The 23,096-nt window shown below is 46.4% G+C and overlaps 1 protein-coding gene across 15 annotated transcripts in view; it reads left to right on the top strand.

The window, feature by feature from the left end:
• Atp8a2 (ATPase phospholipid transporting 8A2) overlaps positions 1-23,096 on the top strand; it is a 532,902-nt gene that overhangs the window by 277,754 nt on the left and 232,052 nt on the right. The window contains exon 26 of one of the 15 annotated variants that reach the window (XM_039094004.2): positions 1-23,096. This exon is cut by the window's left edge and continues 10,926 nt beyond it. The exons of the other annotated variants lie outside the window; for them this stretch is intronic. The gene's annotated coding sequence lies outside the window, so the exon portion shown is untranslated. 15 annotated transcript variants of the gene reach the window in all.

Below are 23,096 nucleotides of genomic sequence, written 5' to 3'. Positions count from 1 at the left end.
TCCTCACTGACAGCCTCTCCCTACCTGACAGCCTCTCCCCACCTGATGCCTCTCCCCACCTGACAACCTCTCCCCACCTGACAGCCTCTCCCCACTGACAGCCTCTCCCCACCTGATGCCTCTCCCCACCTGACAACCTATCCCCACCTGACAGCCTCTCCCCACCTGATGCCTCTCCCTACCTGACAGCCTCTCCCCACCTGACAGCCTCTCCCCACCTGATGCCTCTCCCCACTGACAGCCCCTCCCCACCTGACAGCCTCTCCTCACTGACAGCCTCTCCCCACCTTACAACCTCTCCCCACCTGATAGCTTCTCCCCACCTGACAGCTTCTCCCCACCTGATGCCTCTCCCCACCTGACAGCTTCTCCCCACCTGACAGCTTCTCCCCACTGACAGCCTCTCCCCACCTGACAGCCTCTCCCCACCTGACAACCACTCGCCACCTGACAGCCTCTCCTCACTGACAGCCTCTCCCCACCTGATGCCTCTCCCCACCTGATGCCTCTCCCCACCTGATGCCTCTCCCCACCTGACAACCTATCCCCATCTGACAGCCTCTCCTCACCTGATGCCTCTCCCTACCTGACAGCCTCTCCCCACCTGATGCCTCTCCCCACTGACAGCCCCTCCCCACCTGACAGCCTCTCCTCACTGACAGCCTCTCCCCACCTGACAACCTCTCCCCACCTGACAGCCTCTCCTCACTGACAGCCTCTCCCCACCTTACAACCTCTCCCCACCTGATAGCTTCTCCCCACCTGACAGCTTCTCCCCACCTGATGCCTCTCCCCACCTGACAGCTTCTCCCCACCTGACAGCTTCTCCCCACTGACAGCCTCTCCCCACCTGACAGCCTCTCCCCACCTGACAACCACTCGCCACCTGACAGCCTCTCCTCACTGACAGCCTCTCCCCACCTGATGCCTCTCCCCACCTGATGCCTCTCCCCACCTGACAACCTATCCCCATCTGACAGCCTCTCCTCACCTGATGCCTCTCCCTACCTGACAGCCTCTCCCCACCTGATGCCTCTCCCCACTGACAGCCCCTCCCCACCTGACAGCCTCTCCTCACTGACAGCCTCTCCCCACCTGACAACCTCTCCCCACCTGATAGCTTCTCCCCACCTGACAGCTTCTCCCCACCTGATGCCTCTCCCCACCTGACAGCTTCTCCCTACCTGACAACCTCTCCCCACCTGATGCCTCTCCCTACCTGACTGACAACCTCCCTGCACTTGACAGCTACACCCAATCTAACAACCTCTCCCACCTGACTGACACCCTGAGACCCTATGCCCAGCTGAGAGCTGCCCCTCCCAACCTGATAGCCCAGCCCCATCCCAGAGAGCCTTTTCTTTCCTGAGAGCCTCTCCCCTTGAAAGCTGCTTCCCCTGACAGCCTCTCTTCCTGACAGGTTCTGCCTGCTTGCATCTTTCTCCTGCATACACTGATCCTTTGTCTAAGTACTGATAACTCCTGTCTCCACTACAGATTCCTGCTTTATTAGAGCAGGGAGTTTTTCTCTTTTCCCCTTTGTTCTATGGCCCACTCCAGCCTTGAGTTTACAGGCCAAGCCGACGTCCATCCCATGACAGCTGCTGTAGCTGTGCTGAGAATAAGGGTGGTTGTCACATGGGCAATGACAGCATGAACGGTGCCGGAGTCACCCTCACTCTTCTTTACAGTGTTTCCTCTTCAGGACTTGTGCTCTCCCACCCTAGTCCTCCTGTTCTGGGAGCCTGCCATCATCGTTAGGGGAAGAAGAAAAGCTTCTCAGTTCACATACTCTAAGTGATGGCTGGAGACTAGGAGAAAAGGGAGCACTGCCCCAAAAAAAATGCTTTTTTTTTTAACACATTCCTTATTCCTTCTCATTCTCATGTCACTTCTTAAGAGGACGCTGGCTTTGTCAGTAACTGCCAATACTGTCTATGGCTGCTACTCTGTGCACGCATGGTATTGGAGTCAGTGATCCAGGATGGCCAGGAGGAGCAAGCTGGAGCCAACACTCAGAGCTCTGGGTTTGGGTGGAATTGGGGCCTGATAATCAGCAGGCACAATATGAAACTGCAAAGTTGTAATCTCTGAATGACTGAGAAAGACATTTATGTAATAGTAGCTTTAATTGAGTCATTCATAGACATGGTTTGTGTCCTGTACAATTCACACAGTCGGAGTATATGCTTGAGTCATTTTTAGTCTGTTCATAGACCTGTTAGCTATCAATGCTATCCATTTAGACCATGTTAAAAACATGGGTGGGGTGAGAGAGGGAGAGAGAGAGAATGTGAGACTGTGTAGGCAGGCATGTGCTGTGGTATTTATTCATGTGGAGGCCAGAGAAGAACCTGCAGGAGTTGATTCCCTCCTTCCACCGTGTGTGTCTCCAGGATCAAACTCCAGATGTCAGATGTGGCTTGGCAGCAAGCTCCTCTACCCACTGGGTCATCTCACTGGTCCTATTTTAAAACATTTTCCTGTCACCCTGCCCCCAGAAGAAACCAGGACCCATTTCTCATGCCAAATCCTGTTGCTCCTGGGCCCTAGGTAACGGCTGATCTATTTGGTCTCTGTAGATTTGCCTGTTTGGGGCGCTTCATAAACCTGGGACCGTGCATGGTCTGTATGACTGACTTCGTCACGTTTTCATGCTTCGTGTGTTACAGGAGCCCACTGCGTGACTTTTTGACATGCTCTGTGTGCACTCGCCGTCGATGGCTGTTGGGGTTGTGCTTACTATGGGGTTTGTGATGGCTGCTCTAATGTTTGTATTCCTTCTCGTGTGGATGAATGCTTCACTCCTGGTGGCCCACCCGAGAGCTGGGTGCTGGGCCTCACGGTGACCTTACGTTTAACCCTTGAGCATTGGCCACACTGCTTTTCAACTGAAATGGGCTATTTTGCATTCTTATCACCCATTTTAGCTCCAGTTTTAGCAGATTCCCCACCCCGAAATTTCATATTTTTGTATTGTAATCATCCTAGCAAGTACAAGGGATGATTTCACTGTGGTTTACGTATGTGTTTCTCTAAAATTTAATGATGCTCAGTGACTTTATGTGTTTATGAACAATTTGTATATTGCCCTTGAGAAATATGTAATCAAAATTTTGCCTGCTTTTAAATATCCTTTAAAAAGAAAACACACACACACACACACACATACACACACACACACAAAACTGGGTTATGAGGGTTTTTTATTCAAACTAGATGCCATATCTTATCAAATATATGATTTTGAAATATTTTCTCCCTTTAGATTGGTTGTCTTTTTTTAATTTAATTTAATTTTATTTATTTATTTATGTTTTTGAGACATAATCTCGTGTACCTGGGCTCAAGCTTGCTATGTTGCCAAAGATGACCTTTAACTCGTCACTCTCCTGCCTCCACGTTGAATCATTAGCATTTCAGGCCACCATGCTCATCTTCTTCCCACTTCTGCTTGGCATAATTTGTTTCATGGAAGGTTTTTGGCTTTTCTTTTTTCAGCTTCATTTTGCTGAATCTCAATTTATTTCCCTTTTCTTGTTTACATTTTTTTATTTTCCATGCCCAATAAATCTTTGCTGGAACTAAAGTCGTGACAGTTTCCTCTCTGCTCTCTGCTAGGAGGTTTCCAGTTTGGCTATTACATGTGAGCTTTGATCCGTCTTGAGTCCTTATTTATACATGGGGAGGGCCGAGGTCCCAGCCTCAAAGTCTTCCAGGGCAATGCTCAGTACCATGTGTCGCAGAAAGTGGTGTTTCGTTTCTGAATGGTCTTAAACCTGGTATACATTTATAGTTTTTCTTTTATACCTGAGATTTATAATGTAATTATTTCTCCTTTCTCTTTCCTCTCTCCAAACCCTCCCATAGATCCCTGCTTGCTCCATTTTCAAATTCATAGCCTCGTTTTCCACTATTACTACACACATTTATGTACATGCATTTATATAACGTGTTTCTAAATACAACCTGCTCGGTGTAATGTATGTGTGCAGGGTTGACCGCTGGGCATTGGGTAAACAACTGATTGGCGTGCTCTTCTCTGGGGAAGATGGTTTTTCTCCTTCTCAGCGTTCCTTAGTTGCCTGGAGTTCTTTGTGAAGGGTTGAGACCTCTCGGTCTTCCCCTCATCCACTTCAGCATGTCTATTGTTGTCCCTGTTCAGTTTGTGTTTCGGCAGCCATGTTGTCGAGACTGTGGGGAGTGGCTTCCAATATTCCTAGGAGACATAGCAAACTCTCTGATCTGGCCCTCTGGCTCTTATGCTCTTTCTGCCTCCTCTTCCACATTCCCCTGAGCTGTGGTGTTAGAGTGTTTTGCTCATATATTCATTGGGACTGAGCTCTACAACCCTGCATTTCCATTGGTTGCAGTGTCCTGTGATGGTTCCCATCTATTCCAAAAAATAGTTTCCTTGTTGAGGGGTGAAGAGACCCATGAGGCTCGTATGAGGACAACTAGAATGCAATTAGGAATTGTGCTGTCTTAGGAAAGTGCTGGTTGTAGGTCATGTGTGAACGAGTCTTAAATTAAACATATGTTGGTTACCACCGAGGTGTGTGCTCCTACTGCATTCTGAACGTTGCTGTGCCATGGTGGTCCTTGTTGAGGTTCGTAGGCATCACAGCTGAGTCGGTGTCACTGCTGACTGACTCCTTTGGAAGCTTGGATGATGACTTCTGGTGTCGTGAAAGCTAGTCTGTAAGGGAAGGAACATTCGAGTCGATTTTAGCTCCCAGATCTCTGGGCCCTGTTCCTGAAGTGCACGATGGCTTCAGCAATAGACACTTACCTTCTTAATAGGAATAGCCCATTAATTTTGGAACTCTGTTGTACAACACTGACCAAAAACTCAAAAGAGGGCTTTTCATGCCTTGATGCCCTGTGTGTCTTGTTGTTGTTGTTGTTGTTGTTAAGTGATCTCTGGCTCTTTGGAGGAAGCATTATTATCCCAGAAGATTTTATTTAAACAGTATATGAATATTTATATACAGATGTGCATGCATTTCTTTTCGCTTATCATAATAATGTGCTTTCTTGTGACTTTTTCAGACATCCTTACTGTTAGGCTACCCTCCTCTTCCTCCTCCTCCTCCTCCTCTTCCTCCTCTTCCTCCTCTTCCTCCTCCTCCTCCTCTTACTCCTCTTCCTCCTCCTCTTCCTTCTCCTCCTCTTCCTCCTCTTCCTCTTCCTCCTCCTCCTCTTCCTCCTCTTCTTCTTCCTCCTGTATTTATCTCTATTCTCTTTCCCTAATTAGAATCCCTCCCTCCTTTTTCCCATTTCCCTAATCAAACGACTTATACCCTGCTATTCCTCTCTCTACAGACCCCCATGGCCCTACCTCAGATATGGTCCCTTTTTATTTTCTTAGTTTCCAGCCTATGTACCCTCACAACTAAGATTTGGAGTGAGGAGCTCTGGTGAGAGAGAACATGAGGTTTATCTTTCTGAGTCCAGGTTACCTCACTCTTAAGTTAGGGTTATTGTTACTGTGAACAAACACCATGAGTAAAAGGAGCTCGTGAGGAAAGAGTTTATTCAGCTTACACTGCCACATCACTGCTCATCATGGAAGTGTTCTACCTCCACTCCGTGTTTTTGAGTGTGAGCGATGGCAGGTACACAAACTGAGGGCCCATTTGCTCTCACCCTGCCTCTACACTACAGTGTCTAAGTGATTAATAATTTGTGTTTGCTTGCTTGACTATGTGGTGTTTTGTTCTGATGAGTTGTAAAAGTTAATGCTACCCTGAGAAGAGAAACAAAGGCTGCGGGGAAACCAGCAGCAACTGGGGAACATCTGCCTGGGACACCCCTGGAGACCCACTGTGCATCCATGGAAGGAAACCAAGGTTTTCATGTCTTTTTAGCCAAGAACAACAAAGATTAAATTGCCAGTAAATTGTTTTAAATTGCGGTTTTAAACTTTTATTTAAAAGGGGAGGTTTATACTTGTATTCGTTTACTGAATGACAGTGAGGCTGTCTGTTCTCATTAGCTCCTGGCATTGCTTAGAACCAGACAGATGGCCATCTGACACAGAGACAGACAGACTCTGCTGCTATAGCACGGCAGAGGGAGTGAGAGGGAGAAGACATCTCTTTTCAAGTGGCAGAACATTCCTGCAGGCATGCGGACACGCTGGCCATGGGCATCTCTGGTTTCAGTGGGCAAACTTTGCCATGTTCTGTGTGAATTAGGGTACAGCAAAGAGCTCTTGGGTGGTTTGGGGATGCAGTGCCCATGGGATTCCTTGGTGGACCTCTGAGGTCCTGGCCCCAAACCAGTGCAAGGAGGAATTTTGTGCTAGACTCCAGGCTCTCCGTTTAGAATGTCGTCCTACTTCATTTCCTCAAGTCTAACACAGGCCAAGTCTGACGACTAGGTCAGCCTGTATTCTCCCTTAGGGATTGAGCAGTTGGCTCTCAGGGGGAAAATCAGATTCTTGGTCCTGTGAGCACGCTGGCCTCTCTCAAAGCCAGAGAGCAGCTTTCTTGAGGTGATGGCAGCTGGGCTTCCTCCCTGAGGGGCAGTTAGTGAGAAGGGTCCCTGAATTGAGAAAACTAGTGGGTGAGTATATGACTTAAGGGAAATTTCCTGAAGAGAGAAGTAAACATCTCTTCACCCTAGATTGGGTGCTGGAAACAGGTCAAGGGCATGAGCCCAAATCAAGGGAAACCTCGGTGAGCAATGGTTTAATTCAAGTTGCTGCAGGGGCAACTTACCAGTGGCTACACCACTGAAGACAGTGTTTGTCCCTGAAGTTGAGCATGTTCTCAGAGAGGGATAAGGCTTTCAGGGTCCCTCTATCAGGAGGGGCTATCTGCCTAATCCTTGAGGAGGAGAGGGGCCTCATGAGCCTCTACCTCCTCCATGATGGATGATTAAAAAGCTGAACCTTGTTCATACCTCACACTATTATCCTGACTTCTGAGAGTTCAAAGTTAGTCAGCTTCACTAGTGTAGGACTTGGACACCAGATAGAGTCCCAGGGGTCCTCAAGTCTCCACCACTTAGTGCCCTACTGCACAGGGTTCAAGAATCAAACTCAGAGATACGTGTTTGGAAGGCCAGAGTTTTACCAATAGTTCTTGCTTATTGATGAGTGTTATAGCTTTCAGAAAACTCTGTGTTGTGGCCTTCAAGAACTCAAACTTCACAGACCTCCTACTAAGTGCTTACAAAACCTCACGCTATGGCTCTGGGCTGGTCCAAGTACTAGAACTTGGGGCTAAGGCCCTGGTTCTGAACATTCTAAGCCACGAGTGTCTTTAAAGTTAACTTTATCGAGATGCAATATGCCAGCAATCCAGCCATTTGGGTGTATATAATTCAGTGTTTCATAATCCACTCACAGATACATGCATACACCCTCATCTCAAGTCAGTTCTAGAACACTTCCATCACCTCAACAAGAAACCCTGTGGTACTTTGGTAGCCACAGCCCCAAGCAGCTACTTACCTACCTCTGTCTCTGAAGATGCACCAGTTTTCAGCTCCCTGTGCAAGGAGAATCCTCAGGGTATTTCTCATCTGGCTTTCTTCTTGGTGCCTTGTTACCTCTTAGGGGTGGATGATTCTCTGTTGCATGCACATGGTATATTTGTTTATCTGTTTGTCAGCTGTCGGACACCTGGATGATTCCCATCTTTCCTTCCATGGACATCTGTCAGCAGGTTTTTGCATGAATGCGTTTTCATTTCTGCCAGGTGCATGTCCAGCAGTGGGTTGCACTGCCGAGCTGTTTGTTCCTGCAGCTGTCCCCTTTCCCACCAGCAGTGTTCAGGGTTCTGATTTTCTCAGGTTGTCACGTAATGTTGTATTATAATGGGACATATCCTGTGACCCAGTTAACGGCCATCATGTTGGATGCCCAGTTGGAATCTCACTGAGGGAGCTGTGGGTCTGAACCCTGCAGCAATGTTCTCTGCTAACAGATGGCCCTCTGGGTTGAGTTTCTCTTTCTTCTGGTTGGCTTTAGCTCATCCCTTTTGTACTGGGGACTCTGTAACTAGGTCGTACCCTCAGAGCCTTACCAGTGCTATCCCTGACAAGGCCCTTGGGAGGTCCGATTCTCCCAAATGGTGTCTACACTAGGGAGGCACAGGGGCTGCATGACTGACTGCTTTCAGCTTTCCCTCAGACACTGATGGATGTGTATGCGCATCCCATATGTACGTGTGATTTGACACATCTGACCTTCCTTCCTGCAGGTCTTTTGCATAGCGGTTCTCTGCCAGCTGGAAGAGCCTTCTCCCAGACTACTATAGCCCGTACTAATATGTGGACATGACAGATTGTTTTGAATTGGTGAAGAGAGTTGTTTGCATATATAAGAGCACATGTGGCATGGGAACCACAATAACGTGTCTTTTCCAGTCTCTGAGCAAGGAACTCTTCCTTCGTGAGGCTGTGTGCACCTAAGCGTGTATCCCCAGTTCTATGTCAGTTAGCCACTCCCATTGTTTCTATTTTTTCTAATAAACATTTTATTACAATTATTTGTTTACTTAGTGGGATGTGTTCATGCACATGTGCAAAGCCACAGCATGCATTTGGAGGTCAGGAGACAATGTCTGGAAGTCCATGCTCGCCTTCCACCATGCCGGACCTTGGGATCGAACTCAGGTCATTAGGCTTGGTAGCAAGCACCTTTCCCCCTCCTTACCCCCTAAGCCCTCTCCCCAGCCCCTTCTCCATAATGTTTTTTACCTTGTGACTCATATTACTGCCTATTTGCTCCATAGTTAAATGCATATAAATGGAATTGTATTGTTTTTACAGCATAGTTTTTGTCACTGAAGGTTATGTTTTAATCCATGCTAATTTATGTAGAGGCAGTATATTTGTTTTCACTGCTGTATAGTATTCCAATGTATGAATACTACCACAACTTATTATTATTCTCCTGTCAATAGATATTTGGTTTGTTGCCAGACTTGGGCTTTTCCATGCAATGTGACTACAAAATTAGTTTAAGTCCCCTTGTGCAGATATTTTTATATGGGAATAGAGCCTTTGGTAGTGCAATTATTATTTGGGTGTAAATTCTTGCCAAGGTGTACTTTTAGGGTTCATCCAGACTGGACTATGACATGATATCTCCAGGTCTTAAGTTTATGTCACTCTCATTGCTAATGTGATGACAATGTGTTTTGTCTTAGTGTCTCTGACTCTTCTACAGGAACGGGACACAGCAGGTTTCTTCTAATTACCACATGGCCATAACTTCTTATTTTCCATTCGTCCCCTTTGGGGTTTTCTGTATTCTTTTAAAATCTCACTTAGGTAGAGTTTGTTTGTCACTGGCAGATCTGTGTAGCTAGAGAAGTCTGCCCATTCGTGCAAGGGCTGTGCTCACTGCTGATGTCTGGGTGGCTAGAAGAGGAGAGAGAAGAGTTTGTAGCTGTGGTGTTAAGCCACTTTCTAATGTGCACCAGGATTTCTACCTTCTGCATAATCTGCATCGTTAGGTTCTCTTACATGGTGTTCTTGACCTTTAGAAATGGAGACTACCTGAGTGGGCCTACGTCTGGGGTTGGGGTGTGTGCATGGGAATGTAACTCGGTGCCCAGCATGTATAAGTGTCTCCATCCTATCCCTACTACCACAAAAGCAACCTATAAGTCAACTTAAGCTGAAAGCTTGAACATAGGTTTTTTTAAGTGAAGAGGATTTAACGGGGGCATTGTTTGAAGAAGGGGAAGGCTGAACAACTGAGAGAAACAGGTAGCCTCTGGGAACCTGGAGTGGTCCGAGTGCCTTTTGGCATGATCATGGGGATCTCAGCTCCATAGCTGTGTGGGTATAAATCCCACCATAGCAATGGAAGCTTCAACGGTGACCCAGATAAGAACTTGGCCTGGCCAATATCTGGATGTTAACCCCAGGCAGCCATAAGGATGAGACCTACCATGTTAGAGTATAAAATTGGGTGCTTTTAGATGTTTGTCAGCTTCCCAAATATGAAATGGTTCTAATTTTATATTTTCCTAATTGCTAATGAGATGACCGGAGTCCTGATGGTATCGTAAATACCCCATACCATGCAGATAAATTCATCTTCTCTCTCTCCCCTTCTCTGTACTGCAAACAACAGTCACCACACACGTTACAAATGGGAAAGCTACTGGGAAATGGATGCTGCTATTGTAGAGCCAAGACGAATGAGTTCAGTGAAAACAGTCCTGTGCTTTGGAGAAGGTCTTGTGACAGTATTTGAACAATTTCGGAAGATAGCGAACGTAAGTATTTAGCATTCAGGAGACAGGTTAGCCTGGGGACAGATTTGCAGTGGCCGTTCGGATAGGTAAGCTTTGGAAATGTGATCTGAAGGTAGTGGAGCAGACATGAGGTGAGCACAGGGCCTGGAGCAGCACTGTGTGGTGTCACATGAAAGCCAGGGCCTAAGGGGTTGAGTCAGGGCAATAGAAGCTCTCAAATCTCTGAGTTCCTGTTGTATACTAACTGCTTTCTGAAGGACCGCCCGGTCTCACCTGATGTTTCTCTGATTCACAAGCTGACTTTGGCTTATGGTTCCACAGCACATACTTCTAGCCCTTGGGTTGTTCTCTGAGATTGGGGAGACAAGTAGCGGTTATGTTGGAGTCCCCTTCAGTAGGAGCATCTTGTGTAAAGAACAAATCAATGAATGAAAACCGTGTCTTCAAGGTGTCATAGGACCATTAGCACAAGTTGAGTCCCTGAAGTGTCTGGACAATCTATGACGGTAAGTATGCAGTTCAGATTCATTTCATTTTGTGTGAGTGCAGGACACCATTAACTTTCCTTGCTTCTAGCTATCATAAACTAACAAGCATTACCAGAATAGGCAAGTGATAGAAGGACTTATGTGCTTATGTGCCATGTCATATTCTGAGCACTTCACAGTAACTGTCACATGCAGTCACCATATTCAAGCTCTCTGAGAAAAACTAAGATAAAATGATAGCCACTTCATCTCTGAAGGCCATGTCAGCCTGAAGGAGACTTTCTTATCTGCCAACAGGATGCACTAAAAGACTTTCCCTTGAGTCAACTGTTCCACTTTCTACTTCCTGTTTCCATGCTCACACATCTGGGAAGTCTTGCCAAAAGTCTTAGCTTAACAGTGGGAATGAGCCTAGAAGTTTTCCACCCACTCTGAGATTGGGGTTAGCAATGGTGATGTTGATCACAGTGATGTATAGATGTCTAAGTCCTCTTCAGACCCTGGAGTCACTTGGATTCCCCGCACTGAGAGAATGCACACCAGAGCCTGCACCCACACCTCACCAGGGTACAGGCCCTGTGGGAAGGGAACAGGGGCCATCTTGAGATATGGGGGTGAAGTTGTCTGTCTGGTCTTCAAGAGTGTCTCTGACACAGGCCTAGCTTGGGAATCTGGTGACTGCCTTTACCTGACACCATCAATGGCACATTACCCTAGCTGGCCTTAAGCATCGTGGGTCATTGAGTGTTGAGGGAATGTGTAGACGTGGAACAGGAAGGCCAAGATGGCAGGTGATGAGAATGCCAGGGTGCTGGTATCGCCCACCCAGTATGCTCTCTTTTGTAGTAAAGTCCCCTTCTAGGCACACTCAAGATTACATTTAATGCTCACCTAGGCTACCTTGGTTTATATCCCTGTCTCAAGGTCCAGAACTATACATGGAACCTTCCTTTTTGATTTTGAGGGTAAAACTGACAATATCCAGGGATCAGGGTAGGAACGTGCTTAGGGCGGTTTCTTAGTCCACCCTGGGTGTCCTGAAAGGGGTCCCTCTCGTTGGAGCTCAGACCTTAGAGGAAAGTATTTCTGTGTAAATTAACCCCAGGATGGTATGAGGTATAAACTGGGGAGTCTGACAAGTGTTTTAGCTTGATCCTGTGTAACACACTTCCTTCCATGATGCTAAGAAGCGTCACTTGGGGTATTCAAGGCTGCAAAAAAAGAATTCTGTGGTCTGTTGGTGTCTTGCAAACCAGCAAAACATTATATCCCATAAAATGCTGTAGGCAACCAGAAAAAAAATGATTTTGGCATTACCACATTTTTCTTCCCTCTCCTCAAAGCCAAAGGGGCCCCACACCGCATATCAGTCTTTGCAGTTCTAAAATGCAAATCTTGACGCCTCCGGACAACATGATGTACACCCACACGCCATGGGAACCTCCGTCCCAGATGAGTGGAAATGCTCATAGCCATAGTCAGTTATTACCCAAATAAACTTCCTCAGAGGACGATTTCCAATGCAAGCTACAGACCAGTAATAAAACACAAACTAGAAGTGTCCTTCAGCAACAAAAACACACGGACTGTTTTTCTATATAATATTTCACATTAAATGTAATTGTAGATTAACTTTTATAGAGAAAATATTTATTCAGGCCAGATCTGCCTAAGTCCCTTCATTTCCTCCAGCATGAGAAGCCACTGGGAATACAGTTCCCTTTGTAATTTCCTACCCACTTGCCCCAGTTATGGACAGGACATTAAGTCTGCAAACCCTACACATGGGAAACTACCCTAGATGGAAATCTGTAACAGGCCAGAAGCCTGACTTTGGAGAGGAAGCCCCAGCCTGGTCCAGACTTTGCTGCTAGCCCCAGAGTCACGGGACCTTGCCCAGCTGCCGTAGCGCTCTGTGCCTCAGAGTTTTCACAGTTCAAGCAGGGCAGCAAGCAGGGATCAAATCACCTGCAAGCTTCCTTCCTGCACGCACTGCTTGCTGGGGTTCATCTTTCAAAGAATCACACACTGTGCCCCCACCAAGTGAATACAAAAGCCTGTTTTTATAATCTCTATCCAATGTCAAGAACTCAGAATAAATTTAACAATGCCTAAATTCCCAGGGTGGAGCTCAGAAGCAATAAAGCTCGCCAGTGAGGCACACCTGGCTTTGAGTCCTGCCTCCACCGGTCACCAGCTGTTGAGGAAGTGGCTCGGATCACATTTTCTGTGAATGCGCCATGCTTCATGTGTCTGTGAACATGTAGGGAGCACAATGTGTGGCTAATAGTGTCACCTGCTTAAAAGTGGAGGTGAAAGTGTCCTGTCCGATTTTTGTCTATATTGAGCCCCTATCTTCAGTCAAGCCAGGAATAAAGCTTGTATTATGTTTTCTGGGTTAGGGGTAGTATGTGATCCATGTGACAGACAGAATACCTCTGCCTTGGGGGAGACTGGCGTTTTAGGCAATAGCATTGTCTCACTAGCAGGTATTCAAGGTGATCCTCTGAACACCTCACTCTATCACACAGTTGCAAGAACCAGCAAGACAAGCCAATAGCCTCCACAGAGTACTGTTTCCACAAGTGTGGGCTTCTCAGCAGACGTCCCCACTGAGTGCATCGTGGGAATTTGGAATCATCACACAGAGGTGCATAAGGAAGAGTGGGACTTGGATTAGGAGGCTCGTTTCCACAAGCGTCCTTCTTGGAAAAACAACTGCTTCTCACACTAATTCTGAAGATCCTGCTTGTTTGGTGAGGGCCTGAGGCTGAGTGGGAACCGCAGATAACTTCCTCTCAGGCCCTGGTAGATGGAGAATCTTCCACAAAACCTGAGTTCACCACGTCTCGCTGTTGTAATGGCAGGCTCAGGGTTGGTCTTGAAGATACTTCTCCCTGTCCTTGTGTAGGGCTTCCCTTGGTGTCGGGGTTACTTTATTTGGATACCTTTTTAAACTGTACACCTTGTACTCTCTCTGAATTTCCTCTTCCTGCTCTAGGACAACGAGCCTTACAGCAGAGCCTCACAAGAGCCTCATGCTGGTTTCTCACCCTGCTGTCCCCCCAATCGCCCTGCCCTACAGAAAACTGGGGAGAGCCATGTACTGAACATTGTCAGGGTTTCCAGGCACCATGTTAGGGGCTTTTACATGTTGTTCCATTTCTCCCTAATTAGTGTTTTTCATGGCAGGCTTGATGTCCTCCATTTAACTGGGTTTTAAAGAAGTTGGGTCATTTTTCCTCCTGTCACATTTAGGAATTGTTTGGCTGAAATCAGTGACGACACCAAGTATCTAACCTCCGGTGACATTTTCATCCTTCTCTGGGTCGAATGTTATTAAGTAATGATGTAGTAATGATGTCCTTATTAAATAATGGTGTAGTAATGCACCCCTAACCAGGCTCTCATGAAGGCCCATCTTACACCTCTTGGCTTGTTTGGTTTGGTTTCAGTTTCCTCTTTCCTCTGGATTTACTAAGCTGGAGGGAGACGCTAGAAGGAGAAATAAAACAGAAAACCCGCTCCCAGCTTAGGCTCTCATCCCTACTAGCATGTTATAATCTACAGGCAAGGGAAATAGTTTGGATGCTGTGGTACATACCAAGGGCAGATTTTCTGTGCACAAATAAATATACACACTTGCGTGGTGGTTTGAATAGCTATTGTCCCCCAAAGACTTATATGGGTGAATGCTTGACCCACAGAAAGTGGCAATATTAGAAGACGTGGCCTTGGGTTGGGGATTTAGCTCAGTGGTAGAGCGCTTGCCTAGGAAGTGCAAGGCCCTGGGTTCGGTCCCCAGCTCTGAAAAAAAGAACCAAAAAAAAAAAAAAAGATGGAAAGAGTTACAGGCTGGAGAGCTGACTCAGAGGTTAAGAGCACTGACTGCTCTTCCAGAGGTCCCGAGTTCAATTCCCAGCAACTACATGGTGACTCACAACCATCTGTAATGAGAAGACGTGGCCTTATTGGAGTAGGTATGAACTTGTTGGAAGGAGTGGAGGTCGGTGTTGAGGTCAGTATGTTCTCTGCCCACTCTGGAAGACAGTCTCCTCCTTGCTACCTATGGATCAAGATGTAGGACTCTTGGCTCCTCCAGCACCATCTGCTTATACTCTGCCACGGTTCCCATCATGACAATAATGGACTAAACTTCTGAAACTATAAGCCAACCCCAATTAAATGTTCCTTACAAGATGCATGCTTGGTCATGCATCTCTTCACAGTAGTAAAACCCTAACTGAGATAGGAGCTGAGATCAGGGTTTGGGATATTGCTGTGATAGACCTGACCATGCTTCTGTTTGGAGGAATGTGGATTTGGGGGCTTTGTACTAGGAAAGCAGTAGAATGCTTTAAGTGAGGCCTAAAGGGCCATTCTAGTAGAAGTATGGAAGACAGTGGCCCTGAGGGTGATTTGAATGTGGGGACCTAGTTTAAGAGGGTACAGAGAAGAAGGAGGATATTAGTATTTTGCCTAGAAATCATTCTTGTGATATTTTACTGAAGAATGTGACTGCTTTTTGCCCTTGTTGGAAAAGTCTGGCTGAGACTAAAGTGAAGAGATTTAAGGAAATCTCAAAATAGTCTAGTATAGATGCTGTCCTGTGGCTTACACTTATAAAGAGTGTTTTGATGAGATGGAGAAAGCTGAGCGAGGAAAAATATAAAATATGATCTGCTTTTTATTTTGATTTTATAGGGGATTACAGTTAGGAGATTACATGAATCTCAGAAGAGACTTCGAACTTTGGACTTTTAAACATCTTTGAGACTGTAATACTAGGGGTACTTTTGAAGTTGGATTAAACATATTTTCTATTATGTTATGACCACAAGATTATGGGGGCATGGGATAGGATGTGATAGTTTGAATAGATATGGCCCTCCTAGAATCATGTTTTAAATGCTTGGCCCATAGGGAGTGGCACTATTAGGAGATATGGCCTTGATGGAGTGACTATGGCCTTGTTGGAGGAAGTGTGTCACTGTGGGGGCAGGCTTTGAGATCTATATGCTCAAGCTACTCCTAGAGTGGCAGTCTTCTGCTGCTGCTGATCAAGATGCAGAACTCTCAGCTTCCCCAGCACCATGTCTGCCTGCACACTGCCGTGCTTCCTGCCATGATGATAATGGACTGAATCTCTCAAACTGTAAGCCAGCCCCAAGTAAATGTCTCTTCACAGCAGTAAAACCCCAATAACAGAAACATGCTAATTGGACTGTTCCCTAGAATCTTTAATATGCTACTGAGCATCTAGCCGGAAGAGACTGCAGTATCCATCCCTCCGGTGGAAATAGAAAGTACACACAGATGCAGATGACTTGACTTCAATACCGTCAAGGTAGCTTCAATTCCAAAGAACAGAGGCAATAGGTAGAGATTGGAAGCTTCATCTTCTATTTTTCCTGCTGGCATTTAAAGGGTCATAAACAAGTGAGCTGAAGGAGGCCTCTGGTGTTAGCTCCTGTCCTTCTCAGTGTTTATAGCTTCAAGTGGTGTAACATTTGTCACCCACAGGCAGTGCTCAGCACTGATTTCTCCCCTCTCTCTCTCTCTCTCCCCCCCCCCCATGAATCCCTTTAGGAAGCTCAATGTAGCATCCCTGCCTAATTCCCTTGAATTATGTTATGCAAGAAGTGGATGCTGAGAAATTCTTGGGTTTTGTGGAGCTGTTTAGTGTTTTAGAGGAAATTCTGCTAAGAATTCAAGCTGCAGTAACTCAACTGGGCTCTTGTACCTGCAGCCTTCCTGTCATCTTCCCAAACCTCTTTGACCAAGATGCTATATATTTAGGGGAAGTGCTTTCTACTCTTGAATTTTGCTTTTCCTGGATAAAGGGCTGAGTCTGTGAGTGCTGACATAGACATCTAGGGTCACCCAGATGGCTGGTAGAAAATGTCTGCTGCTATAATCAAATGGACAGAATGTAGAATGTAATACTGGCTTTGGTTTAAAAACAAACCAGAGGGAGTCAGGTGTGATGCTGATGTCTGTAATTCCAGTACTCAAGAGGCTGGGGCAGCCCAAGGCTGGGCTACATAGTGAGGCTTGTCTCCAAAACCCAAGGGCAGAGAATAGAGTGACCTAGCATGTGTAAGGCTCTCGGTTCTATCCCAGTACTAGGAAAGCAAAACAAAACACTAGGATAGATGATAGAAGGCAAGAACTTGTGAATATACACATTTTTATTTCAGCTGCATTTCAGGTTGTAAAGAGTTTAGACTTGCCATGACAGTGGTTGGTTTGAAGATAAGATCAAACCTGGGAGTGTCCACTGTTGGTCGCATGCACAGTGTGCTGTCACTTATAGCTCTGGTGTCCTTAGTGGTCTCTGGATGAAATGAGGGCACTCCTGCTTCTAAGATGTGGTTGAGGAGAAGGTTTTTATTATAGACAATGGGTGAGCACAGCCAGGGTCATCTGGAAGAGTGCAGAGTGGGGAGAGGAAATAGTACACTGAACATGGCCAGGAGACTGAACCAGGACACAAGAAGGGAGATCGGGGTGGGTGTGAGAGAGGAAGAGAAGAGGGAGGGCCAAAGGAAGGGGCCAGTAGAGAGAGCCCAGAGAAGAGAGAAACCCAAGAGTGGAGAACCAAGAGAAGAAGCCAAGAGAGCCAAGACTGCATGTCCAAAATAGTTTTTTATGGGAATCAGAAGCTGGGGGAGTGGGGGGAGGAAATGAAACCCTTGGGGTGGAGAGATTGAGGGTAGGGGCTGGAGTGAGAAGAGCAGAGGAGCCTCAGGTACCGAGGCAGCCTTGGGCCAGCACTCTTTTGGTTGGCACCACCATTTTCCATTTATCCTGAACTTCATTGGGACATCACAGCTCCTACTGCACCCTGTCTCTGAATCACTGCTTTCCGCTCCAGCCTCTTTCCTTCCTCTACTTGGGCACTTCCTGAGAAATCGGGTAAGCAAGACAGACAAGACCCCCAAACGAGCTTTCTCAGCATAGCCCGGGGGTTGAGCTTTCCAAGATTCCTCATTGTGTTCCTAAAAAGAAGGCCATGGTCTCCCAAAAGCTCTGAGTGAAGGTGGAGATTCCAGTGATGTTTTCTGGACTGTTAAAGCAACAGCACAGGATGCATGTGTTCTCCAGGGGGCTCTTGGAAATGATACGAAAGTTTCAATATTCAGAGCATTAAACTGGGACCCCAGCTCCTGCTCTTTGTAGCCCTACCCGCATTGTAAAGCTCCCCTTACCTGGATGGTGCCAAAACCATGTTCCAGGTTCTGCCAATTCCCTTCTGAATCACCACCAGGTACTCAAACAAGGACCTTATATGGAAAAAAAAAAAAGCCAGTCACCCTTCCTCATACCCAGGACTATAAGAACTGTCCATCTTGGGTCCCGTGCATGAATTCTCTGGCCATGTGCCCTGGGACCAATGATCCTCACCTAAGAGCTGGACCAATAGCTTGGCTACTGCCAATTTGCTCTGATCTAGTCACTTTGAGTCATCCCTAAGCCTCTCACAGAGAAATTAATGGAATGCACTACTTGGGCTGGAGAGATGGCTCAGTGGTTAAGAGCACTGACTGCTCTTCCAGAGGCCCTGAGTTCAAATCCCAGCATCCACATGGTGCTCACAACCATCTATAATGAGATCTGATGCCCTCTTCTGGTGTGTCTGAGGACAGCTACAGTGTACTTATATATAATAAATAAATCTTTAAGAAATGAATAAAAAAATAAAGTGTTCAAAAAGTTGTCTAACATCTTAAAATTTAAAAACTATATGTAAAAAACCAAAAATGCTCTACTTGAACTAATATTCAGTTCATTCTCAAGAATGATCACTTATCTAAATACATTATTTTTGCATGTCTGCATTTTACTTGAGATGTTCCTGGTCAGTTGTGTCCTTTGTAAGGGATTCAGCCCCTGAGCTGAGGTTGGAACAGGACATTATGTGACTACAGAAAGGACCATTTTATTCATCTTAAAAGCATAGTTTATCCCAGCAAAATAACTAACCTATTGCTTTAAAAGGAGACACGGTCCTCCGTGTTTGTTTTATTTTGTCCCATGGGTGTGAACAAGCCTTGGAAAGCCTACACATTTGGAAGTTATTGACCATGTTTAAGAGCTAACCCCACCCCAGTGTAGAATAATTATGGCCAGCCAGAGTTCCCGTTACATATCAGGGGTGTCATTTCCCCACAAATGAAAGGGGCTGAATGCTTGGGATCTACAAACAGTGCACAGCCATGCAACAGTGTTCCATACCCTATGATGAGGCGTAGACGAAGAGAGCCATGTGTGTGAAAGTCATCAGCACCTAAGAAGAAAGCAATTGGAGTGACAGCAGGCGTTCCAGCGAACGGAGAAGCTCATTTATAGCATAATAAAGAAGGCACGAAGGGTTCTACTACTCAAAATCCAAACCAGAGCTTTGGACGTCAGGAGATGACCCTCCCCCAAAAGTAAGAGTAAAAGGTGCTTGTCGTAGAACTGGAGAGCAATGGACGAGTTAGAAGTCACCGGTGTGTCACCTTTCCTGTCATTTCCTGTGGACACTTGGCAAACATCAGCATGCTCATGTATGTCCCCTATTTTGATGACCTTTGTCACATAGGTCCTGGGTGGCTGAGAGGAGACTGGGGCCCAGGCAGTAGCCAGAAGTTACATTCTTCCCACGAGGAACCCCAGGCTTTAGTCTGTGCCAACTTGGTAGTCGCATCTCTCTGTTCTCTGTAAACCTTGACAGCCCCCTCACACACCGTATTTTAATCACTTTCCCAATGACAGAGGTAGATGGTAGCTGAAACCACTGGATCATATAATCTATTTTATACGAGGGCCTGGGTAAGCAATCAAAGCCGTAGTGACGAGAAGAGGTGTCTGGGTAATTTATCTCATTCCTCAAAAGGAACTGCCCACATCCTCCCACACTGTTGAAGGACCCCTCGGGAAGGCTGTTGTAAGGCACACACCGTGCTCTGCGCCTTGCCTTCTGATGTTAGCATTGTGTTCCTTTTGCCTGACTGCGGAACACCTCCCCCACAGCCTCAACCCACTCCCTTTAATTTGTCTCCATTGGTAAAGGGGGAGGAGTGATCACCTACTTGGCAGAATCACCTTTTCCCAATATAAAACACAATCAAATTTATCCTTCCATGCCTTCTTTGTGTTGGGTTTCTTCTTCTTCGCCCTTCTCTTTTACCACGAGAACTTTGCTAGGCATAGCACAGAGCGCCTGACCTGTGGTACGTATTCAGCCACTTTGAGCTTAGAAAATTCAGTGTGGGTTGCTGATTGGTACATAAATAAAGCATCATGTTTCTCCCTACATTGCTTTCTCCACGTCCCATCCCCATCCTTATCCAGCTGAGAAGTGGGCTTTCTGCTGCACTATTCAGAAAGGCCATCTGTAAGGCCATGAGCAAATCCTTGGGTGGGGTTGTCCCTTCTTCGCCTTCTCTGGTGAGTTACAGTGAGCAGTGAGCTGAAGCTAGAACCCTCAATGGTGTAGGATTATGTCTCCCCCACTGATGTTTGAAGAGCACTGCGTAGTTCACAAGTCAACTGTGCCTTAGAGTGTATTGAGTGCCCATTGTACTGTATGTAATGCTTCCAGTGTGCAAAGGCTACCCTCTGGGAGCTCACAGGCTAGCAGAAGAGACAGGTTGTAAGCCACTATGATGCACTATGATGGCTTCTGACAGAGGGCAGAGACCTATTCCTTGCAGAAGGAAACGGATATGTTCTACCCGATAGTTGGCTGGGACACGCTTAAGGAAAGGGGGTTGGTTGATGTGCACACAAGCCCAGCACCTAAAATATCACCGAGTTAACAGATCCCGGACCTCATTTTGAAGCCCTCAACTTAAGGAATCCCTGGGCAGCTTTCTGGCTAGCTATAGTTCTGGATGTCAAGTAACATGCCATCGGTATTTTAGAGGACACTGGTGAACAAGTGCATGCTGGAAGTTTTTGTGTTCAAAACACAACTGATGCAAGAGGAAGATAGATTCCCAAGGGAGAAGAGATGGCAGGAAGAGGCAGACTGCTGGGGCCTTGGACAGACTTACCAAGGTCAGATAGACTCACACTTGACAAATGTCTGCTGACAGAAATCTCAAATGTCTGTGTCTGGAATGGAGCTGATGTTCCTGGGTGAGGGTCATGCTTTCACAAACTCACAACGTGACATGAGGACAAGATGTTACTGATAACATTTTCATGTTGATGTGGAGTAGCCTATGAGACAGGAAGCCAGCACATTTAACCTGGATGCACAAAGTCACTTGTGACTTAGAGGCAGGCCTGCACGAAGAGCTGGCCAGCTTGTTCTACAAAGGGTTGGTTTGGGCCTCCTGTCTGTGTAGCCCCCTTTTTGTTGTTGTTACTGTGCAGAAGTAGCTATGGAAAGTGTGTGCACGAGTCTGGGTGCCAATAAAACTTTATGAAGGTATTTATAAATATGGAGAGTGGACTAAATTTGACCGTGGTCTGGATGACTGCCAAGTGACAGGCCACAGTTTATCATAAAATGGCCGAGCAAATGCCATGTGAATGTGTAAACAGAGAATCAGGAGATCATGCCAGGCTATCGTGAATTAACACAATGTGGTAGGGAGAACTTAGTGGGACTGAGTTCAGTTTGATGGGGGAGAGGGGGGTCACCCTTGGATTTGACAGACAGGAGGGGGGTTTTAGTGGAATGCCAAGAGCAGTAGTTTGAAGACTGACTAGAAGATAAAGAAGACACGAAGACAGAAATCTAGATAATGCTTCATGATTTTTGTCCTTCAGAAATAAACAAGACGTACTACCTAAACTTATATTCAGTTCATTCTCTGCAAGAGAAGAGAGAAGGCAGGGATGCCATTCAAAGTTTAAATAGTCAAAAATAGACTCTTGGCAAGTCTAAATTGCAAGCCTCCACCAAATCCCAAGCTCCCTGCTATTGCTGTGTTAATTGGCGCTATTACTTTCTCCTCAGACTGCTCTGACTGTACCTAGGTGCCCCGTTTCCCCCACTGAGAGTTCAAGGTGTCTCCAGAAAGAGTGGTGGAGTAGGTTTAAATCCCAAGATCCCAGGGATTTCACACAAACAGAGACCCTGATTGTAAGTTCTGAGTCATGATGCCAGTTGTCCCCTGCTTTAGTAGGTTATGCCGTCTCTGCCTTTCCTCTCTTTCTTTCCCCTTCTTCTGCCAGTGTTTGCTGAAGTTTAATCTTTAAGAAGGTTATAGGGCTCAGGAATTTTGTTACATCCTGTACTCTCACTCTGAGGTCTACCACTGTGGCTTTGGGCACGTGAGTTCAGCTAGTAGCAGATGAAAAACGTATGTGGTGAGGGGAGTTAGGGAAGGGTGGGGGGAAGAGTGGGACTGGGAGATGCAAAATAGGAAGTAGGAAGGGATTTGTGGTGAAGGGAGGGAAGGGCCTGGGTTTGAAGGGGGCCGCAGATGTGTCTGTGTACCCTAAACACTTCAGTTTTCAGCTGGCTTGCTTCTCAATTTACATATGCTAGAACTGCAGGCGAAATGGCTGGGATCCGGCACATGCCACCTGGATCCTGGCCAGAGTTTATTTCCGTCTGACAACTTTTTGGATGTACTACAAGATTTCTACTTGTTTGTTCCTCCTAACGAGGTGGCAAGATAAGTCTATATGTGCCCCAGCTGTGCACACCACAGGGTATCAGACTATGGATTTGCTTTGTAAAAAGGAATGTGAGCCCATCTGACTCCCAGCGTCCAAAGACAGCGCTGGAAAGTGGTCTCGGCAAAAGTAAATTCTCCCTACCATTGGGAAGACCGGGAGCTTGAGAAGTGTAGCAGCGAGGGCTCTTTTCTCTTGAGCTTCTGCTGCAGGAAGGAGAGTGGCCACATTCACTTGAGGAGGGGAAGGAACCTGTTTTTCTTGGGGATCTGCACGATTCCCGTGAGGCCTAAGTCACAAAGCGCACAGGCTGCAGCATCGACCCTGCATAGCACAGCCTTCATGGGTTCCAAGTCAACGTGGGGATGCAAGAGAATGCGAGAAAAACATACCATTTACTCACTCCCCACACCCTGCCCAGCCCATGTACTTCATCATGAATGAGGCTTATTAAAGACCTTAGGCTCTTGTTTGTAAGGAAGAAGTTCCTTTTTTCTGTGAACTCGTCATACTAGAGAAAAATGATTTATGACAAATACAGCTGATGCCATCAGATATACTGGAACAAAAGCCGCATGGATCAGAGAGGGTTCAAACTAGAGTCTGTGGGTTTTTCCTTGAAGAACTCAGTCAGTGGAGAGGATTTGAGGGTGGCACCGATGAGTGTAGGTCCAGGTATTCTCTTTTCTTAACAGCAAAGTCCCAGGCTGTTGTACGGGAAGATAAAGTCGGCTTGGCTGGAAGATGAGTTACAGATGGAAAA

Source organism: Rattus norvegicus, chromosome 15 (assembly GCF_036323735.1).
Source record: "Rattus norvegicus strain BN/NHsdMcwi chromosome 15, GRCr8, whole genome shotgun sequence".
Classification (NCBI taxonomy): Eukaryota; Metazoa; Chordata; class Mammalia; order Rodentia; family Muridae; genus Rattus; species Rattus norvegicus.
Note: the sequence above shows the minus strand (reverse complement) of the source record. Positions and strands in the feature narration are given on the sequence as shown.